At 41.7% G+C, this 18751-nt stretch overlaps 1 long non-coding RNA gene across 2 annotated transcripts in view; it reads left to right on the top strand.

Moving 5' to 3' along the window:
* LOC135191455 (uncharacterized) overlaps positions 1 to 18751 on the top strand; it is a 171678-nt gene that overhangs the window by 126003 nt on the left and 26924 nt on the right. For both annotated transcript variants that reach the window (XR_010308836.1, XR_010308826.1), the window contains exon 4: positions 10694 to 10773. This is a non-coding gene — a long non-coding RNA (uncharacterized LOC135191455). The remainder of the gene's footprint in view (positions 1 to 10693; positions 10774 to 18751) is intronic.

The raw sequence follows: 18751 nt of genomic DNA, 5'->3' as shown, positions 1-18751 counted from the left end.
GACTCCACAACCACCCTGGGCAGCCTGTTCCAGTGTTCTGTCACCCTCACAGGGAACAAAATCCTCTTCATGTTTACTTGAAACATGCATCAGCTTCCACCATTGCCCCTTGTCCTGTCACTGGGCATCACCGAAAAGAGTCTGGCTCCGTTCTCCTGGCACTACCTTTTACATATTTATAAACATTGATGAGGTCACTTTTCAGTCTCCTCTTCTCCAAACTGAAGAGCCCCAGCTCCCTCAGTCTCTCCTTGTAAGAGAGATGTTCCATTCCCTTAATCATATTTGTGGCTCTGTGCTGGACTCTCTCAAGCAGTTCTATGTCTCTCTTGAACTGGAGGCCTCAGAACGGAACACAGTACTCGAGATGCAGCCTTACTAGGGCATAGTAGAGGGGCAGGAGAATCTCTCTCAACCTACTAGCCACAACCCTTCTAATAAACCCCAGAATGGCATTGGCCCTCCTGGCCACAACAGCACATTACTGGCTCATGGTCAACCTCCCATCAACTAGGACCCCCAGATCCTTTTCCACTTCCCTGCCTTCCAACAGGTCAGTCTCCAACCTATACTGATACTGGGGTTGGTCTTTCCCAGGTGCAAGACTCTGCACTTGTCCTTGTTAAATTTCATTAAATTTGTTCCTGCCCAACCCTCCAGCCTGTCCAAGTCTCACTGAATGGCAGCACAGCCTTCTGGTGTGCCAGCCACTCCACACAGTTTGCTGTCATCCACAAGGAGACAAAGGAAGGAAACAAAAGTTTTTATCAATGCCTGTTATGATAGGACAAGAGGTGAGGGTTTTGAACTAAAATAGGGTAGTTTTAGACTAAATATAAGGAAGGGATTTTTTAGGATGAGGGTGATGAAACACTGGAACAGATTGCCAACAGATTCCCAAGAGAGGTGTTAAAAGGCCCATCCCTGGAAAGATTCAAGGTCAGGTTGCATGGGACTCTGTGCAACCCCATCTAAATGAAGATGTCCTTGTTCATTGCAGGGGAGCTGAAGTAGATGATGTTTAAAGGTAGCTTCCAACACAAATGATTCTCTGATTCTATGATTCTATGATTACGGTAGATGTCCCAGTTTATACTAGCAAGAAGTCATAGAATCAGGCAGGTTGGAAGAGACCTCCAAGATCATCCAGTCCAACCTAGCACCCAGCCCTGTCCAGTCAACTAGACCATGGTACCAAGTGCCTCAGCCAGACTTTTCTTCAACACCTCCAGGGACGGTGACTCCACCACCTCCCTGGGCAGCCCATTCCAATGGCAAATCACTCTCTCTGTGAAGAACTTACTCCTAACATCCAGACTATACTTCCCCTGGCACAACTTGAGACTGTGTTCCCTTGTTCTGTTGCTGGTTGCCTGGGAGAAGAGACCAACCCCCACCTGGCTACAGCCTCCCTTAGGGTACTTGTAGACAGCAATGTGTTCCCCCCTGAGCCTCCTCTTCTGTAGGCTGCACTTCCCCACCTCCCTCAATCTCTCCTCATAGGGCTATATTCCAGGCCTCTCACCTGCTTTGTTGCCCTGACACAAGTTTAAAAACTGAACATTTTCATCAGTCATGGGTAGTATTCTATTTGGAGTGTCTCAGAGATACTTTTACAATTGCCTTTTCTGAATTGTGTGTTTCAGTCTAGATGTACAGGAAAACCATGATGGTCTTCAAGGAGCAGCACAGAGAAGGTCCAGCTAGCTGGTGTCCTTCCAGAGTCTGTGCTAGCTGTGGTGTAAAAGAAATAGCCTATCACCCCAACCTGTGTGCTGTTTTCTCTTGAGCCACAGGAATACTAGGCTAGAATTCTTATGCCATTTCTCTGTTGTACTTAGATGCTAACAGGAATTTAAATGAGGTGAGTCTAATTCAGTCTCAGTGTAAAGAGAGGCAAACAATTATTTCAACAGTTATGTCTATCATAGTTACCCTACAGAGTATGTTAAGTGCAAAGTACCTCTCGCTTAAACTGAATAAATTCCAGTAAGTGTAGACCTTTCCTGAAAGCTCAAACTTGCTAATTGTATTATTCATAAGTCAACTCCCATGAGTATAGAAAACTACACATTACATCAAGTAAAGTGAAGCCTGCATAGAGAATTAAAAAAAATAAGTTGCACCTAACTGTGAAATGTATTTGTAAATGAATTTTTTATTTCCCCTTGGCATTTCTGATCTTGAGTGCAGTTGTAGCCCTCTAATGCTCATCACTTCTGACAGGTGGCTGGCCAGAGATGCAGACAGCGACTCAGATAAATTTACTTTCCATCTTTCCTCTCTCCTGCTTCCTATCCATACTAGCAAAAACTTTTTACTAGAACAATTGCCTTTCCCTGAGAGAAAGCTGGCCAGAGTTTTAATAATAATCCTTCTCTGGTCATGCCACTTGTGACTGCTTCTGAGCTTTCCTATCCTTCCAGTTTTGTATACTGTGAGAAGTTGTAGCCAGGTGGAGGTTGGTCTCTTCTCCCAGGCAACGAGCAGCAGAACAAGGGGACACAGTCTGAAGTTGTGCCAGAGGAGGTCTAGGCTGGATGTTAGGAGGAGGTTCTTCACAGAGAGAGTGATTTGCCAGTGGAATGGGCTGCCCACGGAGGTGGTGGAGTTGCTGTCCCTAGAGCGAAAAGCCTGGAGGAGGCACTTAGTGCCGTGGTCCAGTTGATTGGACAATGCTGGGTGCTAGGTTGGACTGGATGATGTTGAAGGTCTCTTCCAATCTGGTTGCTTCTATGACTCTATGATATACCTGTAAAGATCCTGTAACTGGTCAGAGAATAAAAAAATTAAACCAGTGTTCAATATTTTCATTTGTTACTGAGTTTCTTTGAAGACTAAGCAGAAACATGATTAATTACATCACAAAAAAACCAAGAAGCATGAGAGGGAATATGAACATACAATCTTTTGTAATGATTAGGAAAAGGGTTTCAAGTAGAGCACCAGTTGTCTGAAATTGTGCCTACACTATAGGAGACAAAAATGTGGATTGCACTTAAATTAAGCATTATTAGAAAACAGGGGCAGGTCACTGAGCCCTGGTCACATTACCTGATGGGACTGGGCAGCAATGTGGGGCAGAAAACAGGGAGAAGCACAGTGCTACATGTTCTCTCTATCTTCCTCTCATGGATTAAGTTGAAACTGTTGCTGTTATTCTTGCCATGCTGCAGTCATGCTAGCTTCAAAAAGTGGAAATGCTGAATGGATCAAAGTATTATGGGGCTTGAAGTCCAGATTGCAACATGAGAGGCTTTCTGTTCCAGCTGCTCCTTTTGCGTCCAGGTTCTTGGGTGTTGGCTCTTTTCTGCAGGCATGATAGTGGAATGGGTGGGAGTTGTGTAGCACTGATTATGGTTTTCTGTTTTATGCCGGCTTTTCCTTGTATTTCACTGTGCATCTTCTGCAAATAGGCCAAGCAAGCTAAGGCAATCATGTATTATTTTATTAGATTAATTAGATTATTAGCTAAGGCAATTATCAGTGGGATTATACATTGTATTAAACTCCTATCTCTTTATCTCAGCCCTGAGTTGCGTGCGTGATTTTTCACCTCGCTTTTGTGTTGAGGGAGCAGGCAGTTTTGCCCCTGTGCTAAACCATTACACTTCCCCACTCTCTGCATCAAATATGGGGATCTCAAACAAAACTTGCAGTAGGCAGTGGAAGCTTGAGCTCCTAGTCCCATGGCAAAGGAGCAGAAGTCAGAAATCAGTAGTAGAGTTTGTATTCTTACCATTCTTCCCTTTCAAATCTGTACCTGTGGGTTTCATCTGATCTGCTCAGTCTAAATCTGATAAACTTCCTTGCTCTTCCTTCCTGAGTTCTTTCCAGCAAAACCCAACAAGTTTCTAACAGTGTTCTAAAGAGCTAATTTGCTGAGGCAAGTTTTTAATGGTTGATGTAATATGCAGTATTTACCAGTTTAATTGAAAAAAGCAAAGGTTTCTCCTTATGCTGATGGAAGCTACTGCATGCCAGACTGAATGACAAATTTCCTCAAGAAGATTTAGAGATGATTTCTTGACTGTAATTGCCATACTGCACTGACAAGCTGAATTCCATTATCACAGTGATAATTGAAATGTAAAAGTGGAATATTGACATTTGAAGATGAAAACAAAGAACATAGACTTTCCTGTTGACTCTCTTGAGCCTCCCTCTATCTGTTGTTTTGTGTGTCCATAGTGGAATTTATTCCAATAAGAACACTATTTCTTAGTTTAAACATTTTGTGCTTCTGGTCCAAACTCATCTCTGATACAGTGTTCAAGCAGTTAATGGATTCTGTGGCCACAGATCTGGCCTGGAGAGTAAACCTGAACTATTTATAGGAAAAAAGTTATCAGTAACATAGGATGTTAAGACATTCTTAACTGAAACAACAATTACAGCTGGAAACAGCATGGAAAAGGGCTTGAAAATCACACAAGTGCTTCAAATCAGAATGCAACTAATGGCCTTTTAAATTATCTGAAATAATTTCTCTCTATTCAGGGAGGGTGTTCAGGCCATTAGGAATGGGTACTGGAATTACCAGACTATGGTCCTTCAGTGGGAGCCTCTTAGAAGCAGTTCAGGTCATCTAAATATTTAAACATCTGAATATTTAAAGATGTTTAAATGGGAGTTGAGAACTTTTTTTTTTTTTTTAATTCCACTTTAGTACTGAAAGTAGAGGAAACTTATTCAGGCACTTGAATGTGTCACCTATGACTTAGCCAAGCCAGCCTAGTATCTGCCTGCTGCATGCAGGGATAGTCCCATCAGTCTACTGCAGCTCCAGACCTGGCCATTGTCTTTTGACTCCTCCCTAGGACGTGTCTGGTTGTGGTTCATGGTGTTTAACCAGCAGAGAACCAACCCTAGAGAAAAAAAGCCAGGTGGGGCTTGGTCTCTTCTCCCAGGCAACCAGCAACAGAACAAGGGAACACAGTCTCAAGTTGTGCCAGGGTAGGTATAGGCTGGATGTTAGGAGGAAGTTCTACACAGAGAGAGTGATTTGCTATTGGAATGGGCTGCCCAGGGAGGTGGTGGAGTCACCATCCCTGGAGGTGTTCAAGAAAAGCCTGGCTGAGGCACTTAGTGCCATGGTCTAGTTGATTGGACAGGCCTGGGTGCTAGGTTGGACTGGATGATGTTGGAGGTCTCTTCCAACCTGTCTCATTTTATGAAGAACAGAAGGGAAAAAAAAAAAAAGGAAAAGGAAAAGAAAAACCTATCTTCTGGTTTAGCTTCCTTAATATACTGCTAGCAAAACATACAGTATTGATAACCTCATCAGAAAGAAGTAGGCAAGGCTAAGACTTTGATTCTTGGTAGAAACTATCTAGAAGATGGCTTTAGATGTCTTGTAAGGCCATTAACAAAGGTAGATGAGTTGATGGAATTACTTAGAATCATAGAATCAACCAGGTTGGAAAAGACCTTCAACATCATCCAGTCCAACCTAGCACCCAACATTGTCTAATCAGCTGGTCCATGGCACTAAGTGCTTCATCCAGGCTTTTCCCTCTAGGGACAGCGACTCCACCACCTCCCTGGGCAGCCCATTCCACTGGTGAATCACTCTCTCTGTGAAGAACTTCCTCCTAACATCCAGCCTATACCTACCCTGGCATGACTGTGTCCCCTTGTTCTGCTGCCCGTTGCCTGGGAGAAGAGACCAACCCCCACCTGGCTGCAGCCTCCCTTCAGGTAGTAGCAGACAGCAACGAGATCACCCCTGAGCCTCCTCTTCTCCAGGCTAAATAACCCCAGCTCCCTCAGCCTCTCCTCATAGTGTTTGTGTTCCAGGCCCCTCACCAGCTTTGTCACTCTTCTCTGGACATGTTCTGTCTCTATTGTTAAAGCCTTCATCATGAGCAGCTTTCTTAGGGTTTGCTTCTCATCGTTACCATTGCATACCCAAATGAACTTCCTGGCTGACAGAGAAAAGACTGTGTAGAATGAAATGAGGACAAAATGAAGTATTTAGTATACACCTCTCCATATCCCTCATGTCAGAATGTAGCTACCTGAGCAATTTCCTGCATTTCTGCAAAATGTTCCCAAATTGACAGCTGCCAAAGGGACTAAAATAGTTCTTATATGAATAAAAACCTATTTAGAGAAATGGTTACCTTTAGATTTCTCTGTTTAGACTGTTAATTTTAATTTACTCCTGAACTTGACGTGATGAGGGAGCTGGGCCTGTTTAGCCTGGAGAAGAGGAGGCTCAAGGGTGATCTTATTACTGTCTACAACTACCTGAAGGGGCATTGTAGCCAGGTGGGGGGTGGCCTCTTCTCCCAGGCAACCAGCAATACAACAAGGGGACACAGTCTCAAGTTGTGCCAGGGTAGGTATAGGCTGGATATTAGGAAGAAGTTCTTCACAGAGAGAGTGATTGGCATTGGAATGGGCTGCCCAGGGAGGTGGTGGAGGCACCGTCCCTGGGGGTCTTCAAGAAAAGCCTGGCTGAGGCACTTAGTGCCATGGTCTAGTTGATTGGTTAGGGCTGGGTGCTAGGTTGGACTGGATGATCTTGGAGGTTTCTTCCAACCTGGTTGATTCTATGATTCTATGAGCTACTCTGTCAGGGTGATGAGAATCCAGGATGGCTGTTGTATTTAGGGATTCGTAGTGCTTTAGTGCAATTTATTTTAGTGAAATATTGAACCAAAAGCTGAGGAATCTCAAAGGGCCATTTTGGCTTTATCCCAGCTCCAGGCTGTGATGGTCTACACTTCCGTTGTTCCTGACAGACTTGTCCTTCTTAGTCTTGATGACTCTTGGTTGTGGAGATTTCAGGATTTCCCCTGACAGTGTATTACATGCCTGCGCTGTACTTATCTGCTAAAAAGTTCTTCTAGTAGCATACTTGAATATTCCTTGCAGCAATATGTGCCCATTTCTTCTTGTTCATCCTGTCACGAACATCTGAGATGCCTCTAGACATCTCTGTGTGGAGGTTTGAATAGAAGTCAGTATTCCAGCCAGGGCTTGGACGGCAAGATTGCATCACATGTCTGGTGAGCTGTTCCTATTAGTAGAGCCTAATGCAGCATCTGCTTCTCATTGAAACAGCATGGCATTGTTGACTCTTGTTTGGTTGATGGCTCACAGCATCCCTGTGATACTTTTTTTCCCAGGACTCCTTTGTAGTTGATTGTTTCCTAGTCTTCAGCTGTGCAATTGACTATTCCTACCTAAATGTCTCTTACACCAAAAATTACACCCTCATTAAGATTCCCCAAGCATACACCGCAGCAGTATGTCAGATTAGCAATGCAAGTTAAGTGCATTTCCCCTTTGCTTCTGCAACTCAAGTGCCTGGTTTCATATTCATTGCATAGGCAGGCAATGTCTATATCTCAACACTCAGATCTTGGGAAAGGTGGAATGTGTTTTGCCATGTACTGAAGGTTAATTTACAAACTGCAAATCAAGTCCTTTGTATCCATGGAAACATCACTTGAACATATGGGTATGCAGTTTCTCCTCCAGCCTTCTGATTAGGATCTGGCTGTTCTGCAGATGGGGTCTTTCTAGTTTAAAGGGAAAAAAAATCTGATAGGAAGGTTTGTATCCAAAACATTCTGGGAACGTAAAGAGATGCTTGTAGACTGTCTTAATTGATTCATTCACAGTGCAAGACACATCTATACATAGTAACATTTTGCTAATTCTTCATTTAAAGCCCAGTTTAGAATTTTCCAGTGGGCTGACTTTTCATAGACTTTATTGGAATAAAATGTGACAAAAAATTGGGCTTGGAAGTAAAAGTGTTTGGACAGTTTCAGAGAGTATTTAGCCAATGAGTGAGACACCTTATTTGTGACAGTGCTTCAAGAGCAGTATTGCAGCTAGTATTCACCACATAAATGGACATATAAGCTGCTCTTAGTTTCACTTCTACTAAGTAACAAACTGTTATCAATTCATGAGCAGAGACAGGAGAGAACATCTGACCATTTGAAGTGAATTCTAATCCTAATTCAGATGCTAATTTGTGACTTTATTCAAGACATTTTGTCTCTACCAACTGGTTTTGTGGCTAGACAGTGGTTGTTGTCCTACTGTTCAGAAACTTAAGACACCAGTGACAATAAGAGCGAAGAATTATTTTAAGTCTTTGCCATTGTGATTTTGAGTGAACTAAAATGATTTTATTTCTGTGTCCTTGAAGAGATAAAAAAATCTCGAAAGTCTGAGAGCAAATATTCTGCAACATTGACTGTTTTGCCAAACATTTGGTGACCTTAACATGGTCTTCCAGTATCTGAAGGAGGCTTACAAAAAAGCTGGGGAGGGACTTTTTAGGCTCTCAGGGAGTGACAGGACTAGAGGGAACAGAGCAAAGCTGGAGGTGGGGAGATTCAGCCTGGACGTGAGGAGGATGTTGTTCAGCATGAGAGTGGTGAGAGCCTGGAATGTGTTACTCAGGGAAGTGGTTAAGGCTCCATCCCTGGAAGTGTTTAAGGCCAGACTGGATGAAGCTGTGGGCAGCCTGATCTAGGGTAGGGTGTCCCTGCCTATGGCAGGGGAATTGGAACTAGATTATCCTGTGGTCCCTTCCAACTCTGATTGATTCTATGATTCTATGATTCCCATCACTAAAAATATTTATAAACGTGAATTCAGGGGAAATTTGTCTGCTGCCAAAGATAATTCACTTTAAAATTTGATCAAGGGTGTACAAATTGTCTGTTGCATACTCAGTTATGAAATTGGCCACAGAACTTCAAATATTTTGAATTTTCAAAATTTATCTGCAAACTCTTTTCAATATATTCTTATGCCTTTTCCTTTTTAGGAAGTAGCAAGTTTTAACTTTATTTTTCTGCCAAATATCAATGGAATTCAGGGGACAAAGAAAATACACTTCCAAGGCAGATCACACAGTATCACCAAGGATGGAAGAGACCTCACAGATCATCAAGTCCAACCCTTTACCACAGGGCTCAAGGCTAGACCATGGCACCAAGTGCCACATCCAATCTTGCCTTGAACAGCCCCAGGGACGGCGACTCCACCACCTCCCCGGGCAGCCCATTCCAGTGTCCAATGACTCTCTCAGTGAAGAACTTTCTCCTCACCTCAAGCCTAAATTTCCCCTGGCATAGCTTGTGGCTGTGTCCTCTTGTTCTGGTGCTGGCCACCTGAGAGAAGAGAGCAACCTCCTCCTGACCACAACCACCCCTCAGGTAGTTGTAGACAGCAATAAGGTCACCCCTGAGATGTTAACCTTTCTGCTAACTACCAGACTCCAGCAGACAGTAGCACTATATGAAACTGTCAAAGAAAAGTTCAGAAAAGTTTTTTATATGAGATAATGTTTGAGTTTAGCTCCATTTATACCTAAGACCTTTGGTTTTCTTCCTACTGCCATGAAGCCTTGTAAAGGGGCAGCAGCTCATTCCAGGTTTAAAACTTGCATTAGCATTGCTGAATGTCCTTTTGGCAGGAGCATTTCTGCCACAGGCTGAATACCATGGGTATTAGAATAAGAGACGGGGCAAATGCTTAACATAAGCAAGTTCCAGTTTATTGTACCCCAAGCATGGGTTTTTATACTTTCCATCAGAAGGCTACATAAGAAGGTTACAAATCATTTAGACTCTAATTGGTTATATATATTTGTGTTAGGACTACGCTGGAATTAAACAGTAATTGCTAGGATGCATTAATGACGTATTTCTTATCTTCTAACAAGACACACAATAACTTTTCTTAACAAAGCTGTATTATCTAATCCTTCAAAGAATATATCAACTTAATCCTAAGTAGACAGCTATTTTGTCTAGGTAGGAAAACACAGGCACCAAGCTGTACCAAGCTGTAAAACCATAAAGCAATCAGGTAAAACTTGTGGCCTCTTGTTTTACACATTCCACATTCCTTTCAGCGGCACTTTGACCCAACACTTTCACCCAGCTCAGTGGCCTGCTTTCAAGCCCATGGCTTGTGTTTCAGTGTGCCATACTCAAACATTTCTACAGAACCACAACACCCAACATTATTATATCCAACACATTTCTGACTCTCTTTTTTCCCCTAAGTACAATGTATAAACAGGTTTGCCTATTATAAAAGGGAGAAAGACTTTAAATTTTACTAAGGAAAACCCACAGTGTGCACCACCATAAAATTAAAGGTTTCTTCTGCTGCCTTTTGTCCTCTAGGCTTTTTCAAGAGATTGGTATAATTCTGATATAAATTACCTTCTGTATTTCTTATGAATGTTATTATTAAGATTTACAGTTACTATCTTTTTATTAGACAAACAGTTTCATATAGCTGCATAATTTGATTATAGGAGGAAAATAGGAGGAAATACATTCTAAAACAAATACTGGCAGGTATTTTTGCATTTTCAGCTACAAAACTAAATGCACCATATATAATTTTTTTTGTAGTGCTACAATTATGCTTAACTGAGCAAATGCACTGCTGGATGTTGGCAAATTATTGCTACCTTATCTTCTATTATTGGACAAAATCAGACTATTATAATTTCTTTGAAGTATCTAGCCATAGTTAAAGTGTGACATTATTTTTGCAATCAGGAAAATTTAGCAATTATGATTTCCATTAGCATTAGATACAACTTTTAGGTACCAATTTGGAAATGTAATGAACAGGAAAGAAGACTGCTGCTGTTTATTATTAATACTGTTATTATTGCTGGCTTTATTATCATTTGCAGATTTGTGTGGACAACTGTGTCACCTTATGAAACCCAACGATGAATGTTTGCTTAGAAAACACTTGATGTGGCAGAAAAAGGTAAGATGAGATTTATCTTTTTTATAGCTTTTTACAAAAAATAAATATGCAACAGTGGTAAAAGGGGAATATTGTGGTGGCTTGGGTGTTACCTGCCCCCCCACACTTTGGAAATCACCCAGACTAGACTCAGATGGCTCTGGAAATTAAGAATGAAGCTTTTTTTTACAGCATAGCACAATATACAAGCAGATATTTACAGTATATTCAGTTATATACAGAAATATACAAGGTAAAAGGTAGTACAGAAACACAACTCCCCTCCCAGAAACCCGAGTCCCCAGGAGGGGCTCTCAACCACACTTCCACCTTCTCCCACCCCTCTACCTTATTCCAGATGTTGCCTTGAGCCCAAGGAAGAATGGAGGATCGGCCAGGGAGGTTAGGAAGCAAGTGGATTAATCAGAGAGATGGAGGGTGAGGTTAAAGAGAAAATGCAGTTCAAAAGCCCAGGCAGTGCCCAAATGCCTTATCTATGTTTATACTCTTGTTCTTATACATCTCAGCAAGCCTATGTGTGAAGTAGACATCGTCATTGTTTCTTTTTCAAAGCCTGTAATCTAGTTCTTCTCACTTAAACATTCTAGCTAGCTTCAAACTAGCACAAATACCTAAAGCTTGATTTTTAATGGATGCAGGAATAATTTCAGAGTTACTTTTGTTAGAGAGTTCAGGCTTTAGTGTATCTTCTTTTCCCTGACACAGTAAAGGACTTACCCTTTTCAAGTTATGGGAAGCAGACTACACTAAACTCAGTGAACATTTTACTTCTCAATGACTTCTAGCAATTTTTTAGTTCTGCTTCCCATTGAATTCACATGACTTTTGAAAATCCTACTAAAGACATGCAAGCTTTAGACATGATCAAATCATGAATCACAGGTTTAAATCCACCTCTTATTAAAAAGCTCAGTTGTACTCTGGTACAACTGAAATCAAGTTTCAGCAGCATGAAAGGTTGACATTGTTCTCTTTCTAATATTCTTTCTTGTCAGCTGTATAGTAAGAAGGCAACAAACTAAAAATTTTCATTAAAAGAGGTTGGTTGCCTCTTTGTTAGGGTTTTATGATTTTTGGGAGCAGACATCCAGTTGTGAACAGCTATAGCTGTGAATAGAGTCCAGCTGTGAAGAGTGAATAGGACAACTAATTCCCTTAGGAAACCCTTGCCTTAGTGTTTTGAAATAACTATGATATCCATGTGATCTATAAAGCAGGTAGTCACTTCAAATATCTTCCTCAAGCTTCTAAAGAAGTCACACCACCTTTAAACATATTTCTAAGGTCTGCTGAATTTAAGAAATGTAAATCAATACAACCTCAAGTTGTCTTTATTTGTACAAGGATCTAAGGGATTTCTTGTGATGGAGAGGAAGGAATAGTTTGTCTTTCAGAAGACAATGGCCACATTTAATAGCTTTTGGCATTTGTATGCTTATACCATGTCTGCAGCTTGTGTTGTGCCAGAAAGGTCACTGTACTGGCATGAGTGGGTGAGACTGACAGTAGAGCTGACTGCTAGCATCTCACGCTGGTCATCAGCAGATTCGGGTGTTCTTGAAAAGGCCGGTATTGACTGATGCATCCAGCATGTGACTCTTACATGAAAGAGCATAGTGGAGCCTGGGAAGTTCTCTTCAACTGTAATGAAAAGGTGTAAAAATTTTTTTGTAAAGGCGTGACAAAGGTCCTGAAGTCAAATGGAAAACACTGATATGTTGGAAAGCAGACTGAGAAAGAAAGGGTCTGGTGTAACTACAGTTATTAGAGCTATGGGAAAACTAAGTTAATGTGCAGGTCATCTTCCAGTTCATCCAAAAACAGTGCAGAAACCCTGCCTATTACTTTTCTTGGTTGTGTGACTGATACATATCTGCCACATTTCCATTATGTTTCACTTTGCTGCAGGAACAATAGTATCTGCCTGTGGGAAGTCCAATACTTTACGCAACTAGGTCTCTGCTGTGAAAGAGACTACAATTGGAGTACTGATGTGGATTCATGACTTTCTGTTTAGGTTCAGTAAAGTAACCATTTAGACTTGTCAGCTCATAGGGCATTTTTTCAGGCACCTAAAATATAGCCTGAAGAGAATGTAGCTTGAGTTCATACTGAAGGAATTATTTGGTCACTCTGAATCCAGATGGGATATTTGATGACACGCTCCCTGTTTCAGTTCTCATTAGTTTCAAGGTGTGTGAGTTCTCACAAGCTTTTGATCATCATTTACATGTGCAATATATGTGGTTGTGTGCTTCTTCAGCATAGCAGCACATCTTTATTCATCTTAAGAAATAATGTTAAAGAGAACAAGGAAGACAACTTTCCAGTAAAAATGTGTGCAGTCCTTTCAGATTAAATATTCATGGCAAACCACATAGAGATTTGTTTCCATTTGTTTAGACATCAGAAGTCTCACTAGATTTGAGATGCTTGTAAATTATCTAAGCTTAGTTTAGGAGCTTGCCAGTGCTGTTTGATTTGAGATAAGTTTTTAAATACTGTTTATTCCCAGACAAGAACTTCAGATATATAGATGTTCTCGTTTAGAAAGAGCAATTCCTTCTGTATCTTCATGTGGTACAGTCTTTGCCTCAATCTTTACAGCTGAGACCAGCCCTTAGAAACCTCAGACACTGGAGGTAATGGAGAAAAACTGGAGGGAGGGAGGCTTTTTACTGATGTGGACAGGGTTAGAGATCACTTGGATGAAATAAAAGCACACAAATCTATGGGCCCTGACAGGGTGCATCCAAGAGTGCTGAGGGAATTGGCTGATGTTGTTGCAGTTCCACTGCCCATCATTTTTGAAAGACCATCAGTTTTGATTCAGTAGTGATTTGTGTATACTCAAGTTTCTGTAGATCAGGGTTCTTAGTAATTCAGTACAATTTGAAATACAGAATACAGGTAAGATTTTCTTTTCCTCCCTCCCCATGTTTATTCTGTATTTATTCTCTTCCTTGTATTTTTGGCATAAACCCACAGGGTTGAACAGAAAACTGTTTGGGTGTTTATGTTAGTTTGCTGCTGCTGGTTTTATCCCGGTATGGTGATACTGAAGTGTGTTTACACGCCAGTTCTCAAGAAACTAAAGCCAAAACATAGAAGCAGCAAGTTGAGTTCACCCACAAATTGCTCAAGGGGATGAACCCAAAACTTAAATTTTGGCACTCGCTGTTCAAAATGGAAGAGTCACAGGTTCACATCTGCCAACAGAACAAAAGAGGAAGCAAGGTGAAACAAACCCCATTTCCTCAGAATAAACATTTGTTTTGGTATGGTACATAGTGTTGAAGAGGAAAACATAATGAAGATTTCAGGTCTGTGAGGTCTCCTATATTCTTGAGTTCCCCTTTGCAGTTGTGGAAATATGTTTCCTAATGTCGAGTCTAAACGCACCCAGTCACAGCTTGAGGCCATTCTCTTTGGTTCTACCACTATTTACCTGTGAGAAGAGACTAACAGCAGCCTCTTCCGTAGCGTCCTTTCAGGTAGCTGTAGTAGAGCAATGAGGTCTCCCCTCCGCCGCCTCCTCTTCAAATTGCACAGCCCCAGCTCTTCAGTCTCTCTTCATAAGATTGATTTTCCAGGCTCTTCACCACCTTCGTTGCCCTTCTCTGCACTTGCTCCAGCACCTCTACATCATTTTGGGAATGAGGTGCCCAAAACTGAACACACCACTTGAGATGTGGTCTCACTAGAGCAGAGTACAAGGGGACAGTCACCTCCCTATCTCTGCTGGACGCAGCATTTCTAATACAAGCCAGGATGCCATTAGCTATCTTTGCTACCTGATCACACTACTACACATAATATGCTCAGGTTTGTACAGAAAAACAAAGATCTCTGCATCCTTTTCATGTTTTGGGAAGTGTTTTCCCACAAGCCTATGAAACCAGGTAGGGCTCTATAAAATTAATATTTACAGAGTTAATCAATGATACCTTTGCTTATTTCTAGAGAATATGAAGACTTTCCACTTAAGTTTAGTCATTCACAGCAGCCTTTGTACTGTTTGACTTTTATATAAAGTCAACAAAATATTGTTTGACTTTTCTCTGGTTTTGAATAAAATAGGAACTTTAAAATATATTTGGAAATTTATTCTGCTTTTTGTCTTTGGTTGATAATCTGTGTAACATGTTGTACACTGGTGGTGACTCACAAGATCTTGGTTGTGTATCTTATTTTTCTTCTATTAGAAAATGTTTATGTCAAAACCAGCATTCACAGTACCTCTTTATGATTCTATATGATCCTATAGAGAGAGTGATTTGACATTGGAATGGGCTGCCCAGGGAGGTGGTGGGGTTGCCATCCTTGGAGGTGTTCAAGAAAGGACTAGATGAGGCACTTAGTGCCATGGCCTAGTTGATTGGATAGGGCTGGGTGCTAGGTTGGGCTGGATGATCTTGGAGGTCTCTTCCAACCTGGTTGATTCTATGATTCTATAATGACAAAGGCTATATTTCTTCCAATACTCACATGAGACTGTACTTTCTTTTGGCAGCTTTTGTGACGGTCTCTATATACATTTTTCTATCACAATTTGAGCTCTTGAGTTTGACTATTTGTGTAACCCACACAAAAATCCCAACCAATGCTGGCTGGAAATGACTTTTGGAACTAAAATCTTTCTGGTATTATTCGGTGGTGAAGAAACTGACTCTAGATACTGATGCTGAGAACTGAAAGAAGCATCTAGCCACTGGGCTAAGCAATTTGTGATAGACTCAGAGCATAACAACAGTAAATCTAAGGCAACTGATCTTCTGGATGTGATCCAAACAGCAAGCAGTCTAAGCTGGGATCGCAATGCATATGGATGTACAAAGAGGATGCCGCTAGCTTTCATCTTGGCATTATCAATCCAAAACATTTCATCTAACTTCAGTTGCAGTAAGAATTCAGTTTAGGTGGAATTTGATTAGAACTATGCTTTTTTGACGGTTTCTTATATTGAGTGCAGAAATGCTCATGATCTCAGAATTTCAGCTAAGAAGAGCTCAATGTCCCGTATTTTCTCTTGGCTTTTGTACCTCCCTTCATCTATAACTAGATAGAATTAAATAATCTCTCTCTGCTCTGCAGGAACAGGTTCTGTTTAATTAGTGTCTTCTGCAAACCTCCATGTCAGACTTGCAGCTTTAAGAACTGCAAGAGGAAAGCAGAACAGCCATGTAGTCCCTGTACTGCAGCACTTAGCAGCTCCCCAGTGGTCATTATAGCAACTATGTTGTCCTGGACAGAGTGATGTAGTTTAATTAGATGACAGCTTTGTTTGGTAGGACATCTAGACACTATCTAAAGTATAAATCATGCAGTCCAGGTCAATCTGCCTAGTGTAACCATCTTCATATGGAGGACAATGATCTCCTACCCTCAAGCTTAATGAACACTGATCTAGCTACTCAGGGAAAAGCCTTCTCTGGCTTCAGGGATTGAAAGGGTCACACTTTTGCAAAAGGAGACCTGGTTCTGCTTGGCATCATTTTCACTGAGGATCCCAAGGCACCTTATTACTCAGCTACTTTCACAAGCACCTACCGGTTTCTACCTAAAATATAACATACCAATGATGTTTTCAGGCTGCTAAGAGGAGTTGAAAAGAGCATTGCTGAGAATAGTCTACCTGTGAAGGCCAGCTAGTCTACCTAGCCATGAAATCAACTTAGTACTCATATAGAAGTCCAAAAGTCTACTTTGTTTCTTGTAAAGCCCCATGGGTTTTATGAGGTTAGTAATCTTCTGTAGGACTTCACTAGCCTCATTACATTCCAATCTGCTCAAAGTTCACCTTCTCACCAGGGCAGAGTAGAGGGGCAGGAACCCACTAGCCATAGCCCTTCTAATACTCCCCAGAATGGCATTGCACCTCCTGGCCACAAGAGAACATTGCTGGCTTATGGTCAACCTCCCATCAACTAGGACACCCAAATCCATTTCCCCTTTGCTCCCTTCCAACAGGTCAGTTCCCAAACTATACTAATACCTGGGATTATTCTTTCCCAAGTGCAGGACTCTGCACTTGTCCTTGTTGAATTTCATTAAATTTCACCCCACCCAGCTCTCCAGCCTGTCTAAGTCTTGCAGAATGGCAGCACAGCCTTCTGGTGTACCAGCCACTCCATCCAGTTTGGAGTCATCAGCAAACTTGCTGACAGTGCACTCTCTGCCCTCATTCAGGTCATTGATGAATATATTGAGCAAGCACCATCTTTAATGTGTGTATTTAGGCAGATAGGCATAGAAAATGGAAGTGGACACTGTTGTGGAAGGCTAATAGGCCTAAAACATGTCCTGGCTCACCCTGTCCTTTTGCTGATGGGGAAAGCAAGGGTGGGAGGAAAACAAAGGCTTGGGCCATTATGTCCCCTCCCAAAGTGATAAACAGATTCCCATAGGTGTTTATGCACTTATTAGTGTCTTGCTCAAATAAGGGTAAGCAAGCCCTGGTTTCAACTAATGTGGTCAGTTCTGGCAAGGTACCATTCTGATTGGTGAATCTCTGTGGCCAAAGGAGTCATTACACTTGGTCAAATAATATAAATGAAGCTAAGTTACAAGCAGTGTGCTCGGCTCTGCCTCGCTGTGCTCGGCTCTGCCTCGTGCTTCAGACCAGCTTAGCTTTGATGTATAAGCTTTGACTACCTGTAAACTTGCTGTGTCTCAAGTGTACAAGGCTCATGATGTGACTCAAGAAGTGCCACTGACATCATCTCTGCTCCCTGCACATCTGCAGGACATCCTGCCTGCACCTATGCACATCTCCATACCAAGTCTGGAGTCCAAGAGGAACCAAGATCAGGTCAGAGATTGTCTGCCTCTCTCCCAACATCCTGTTAGAGCCTGGGAAGAACTAGAAGCCTCAACGGCTATCAAGACACCAACAGAACTCCTTTCAAGTGTCTGGAAACTGTAGTTAGCCCTGGGAATCTGGAGATAATATTTTGTGAGTAAATATTCATAAGCCTCTCTTTAACTGCATTCTATTGTGCCTTATGCCTTAGCAGAAAGGAGCCTCTTGGGTCTCCCTTGAAGGCAAGCAGCATATTGGCCACAAGATTCTCTTTCCTAAATAGTTAATGTTTGTTATATTATTGCTAGTTATTTCTTAAGAGTTCTAGATTCCCTGTTGATTTCCCTCTGTGCAATGCTTTCCATGACCACGCAAAGAACCCATCATTATTAAAAATGATGGTCTGTGGTGAGATAGCTAAATACCAAAACTTAATGAGCTATATTAATTCTGGAATAGATTCTGTCATACCATTACAGCCACACAACTTTAACTATGGAAATGATACCTAAAGAGTTTTTGCAAGATGTCATTCATGGCACCATAGTTTGTTACTCGTCTCTGACTGCCCAGGGAGGTGGTGGAGTCACCGCCCCTGGAAGTGTTCAGGAAAAGACTGGATGAGGCACTTGGTGCCATGGTCTAGTTGACTGGCTAGGGCTGGGTGCTAGGTTGGACTGGATGATCTTGGAGGTCTCTTCCAACCTGGTTAATTCTATGATTCTATTGCTTAGAAACACAGGGAAGTGGCTCATATGTGTAGCAACATATTATTTGTATTCAGACCTGCTGTGTAGCTTTTGTGGGGTGACTTCTGCCTTGCTAGTTCCATGCTGAGCCACTCACAGGCATGCAAGCAAGGCAATTGATTGACACTGAAATGATGGCTTTTCTCAAACCATCCTCCAGATGTCTATCTGCAGAGAGGAAGAGTGGAACAGCTTTACAGAGAGGCACTCAGAAATAATTTTTCCAAATACTCCTTACCAGGGCTGATTCTAATGTGAAGAATATGGCCACAGGTCTGGTCTTGGATATAGCAGAGGCAGATCATCATGCTGTCTTTCAGCACTGTCTTTTAGTAATTTGAGGGGATCTATTATGCCTTCTCATGGCTTCAGCTAGAACCTTGTCTTCCAAATCAAAGTACAGTATTTAATTCTTTGTTTCTCTAAG

This window comes from Pogoniulus pusillus, chromosome 1, assembly GCF_015220805.1.
Source record: "Pogoniulus pusillus isolate bPogPus1 chromosome 1, bPogPus1.pri, whole genome shotgun sequence".
Classification (NCBI taxonomy): Eukaryota; Metazoa; Chordata; class Aves; order Piciformes; family Lybiidae; genus Pogoniulus; species Pogoniulus pusillus.
The sequence above is the reverse complement of the archived record's forward strand: the minus strand, read 5'-3'. Positions and strand labels throughout refer to the sequence as shown.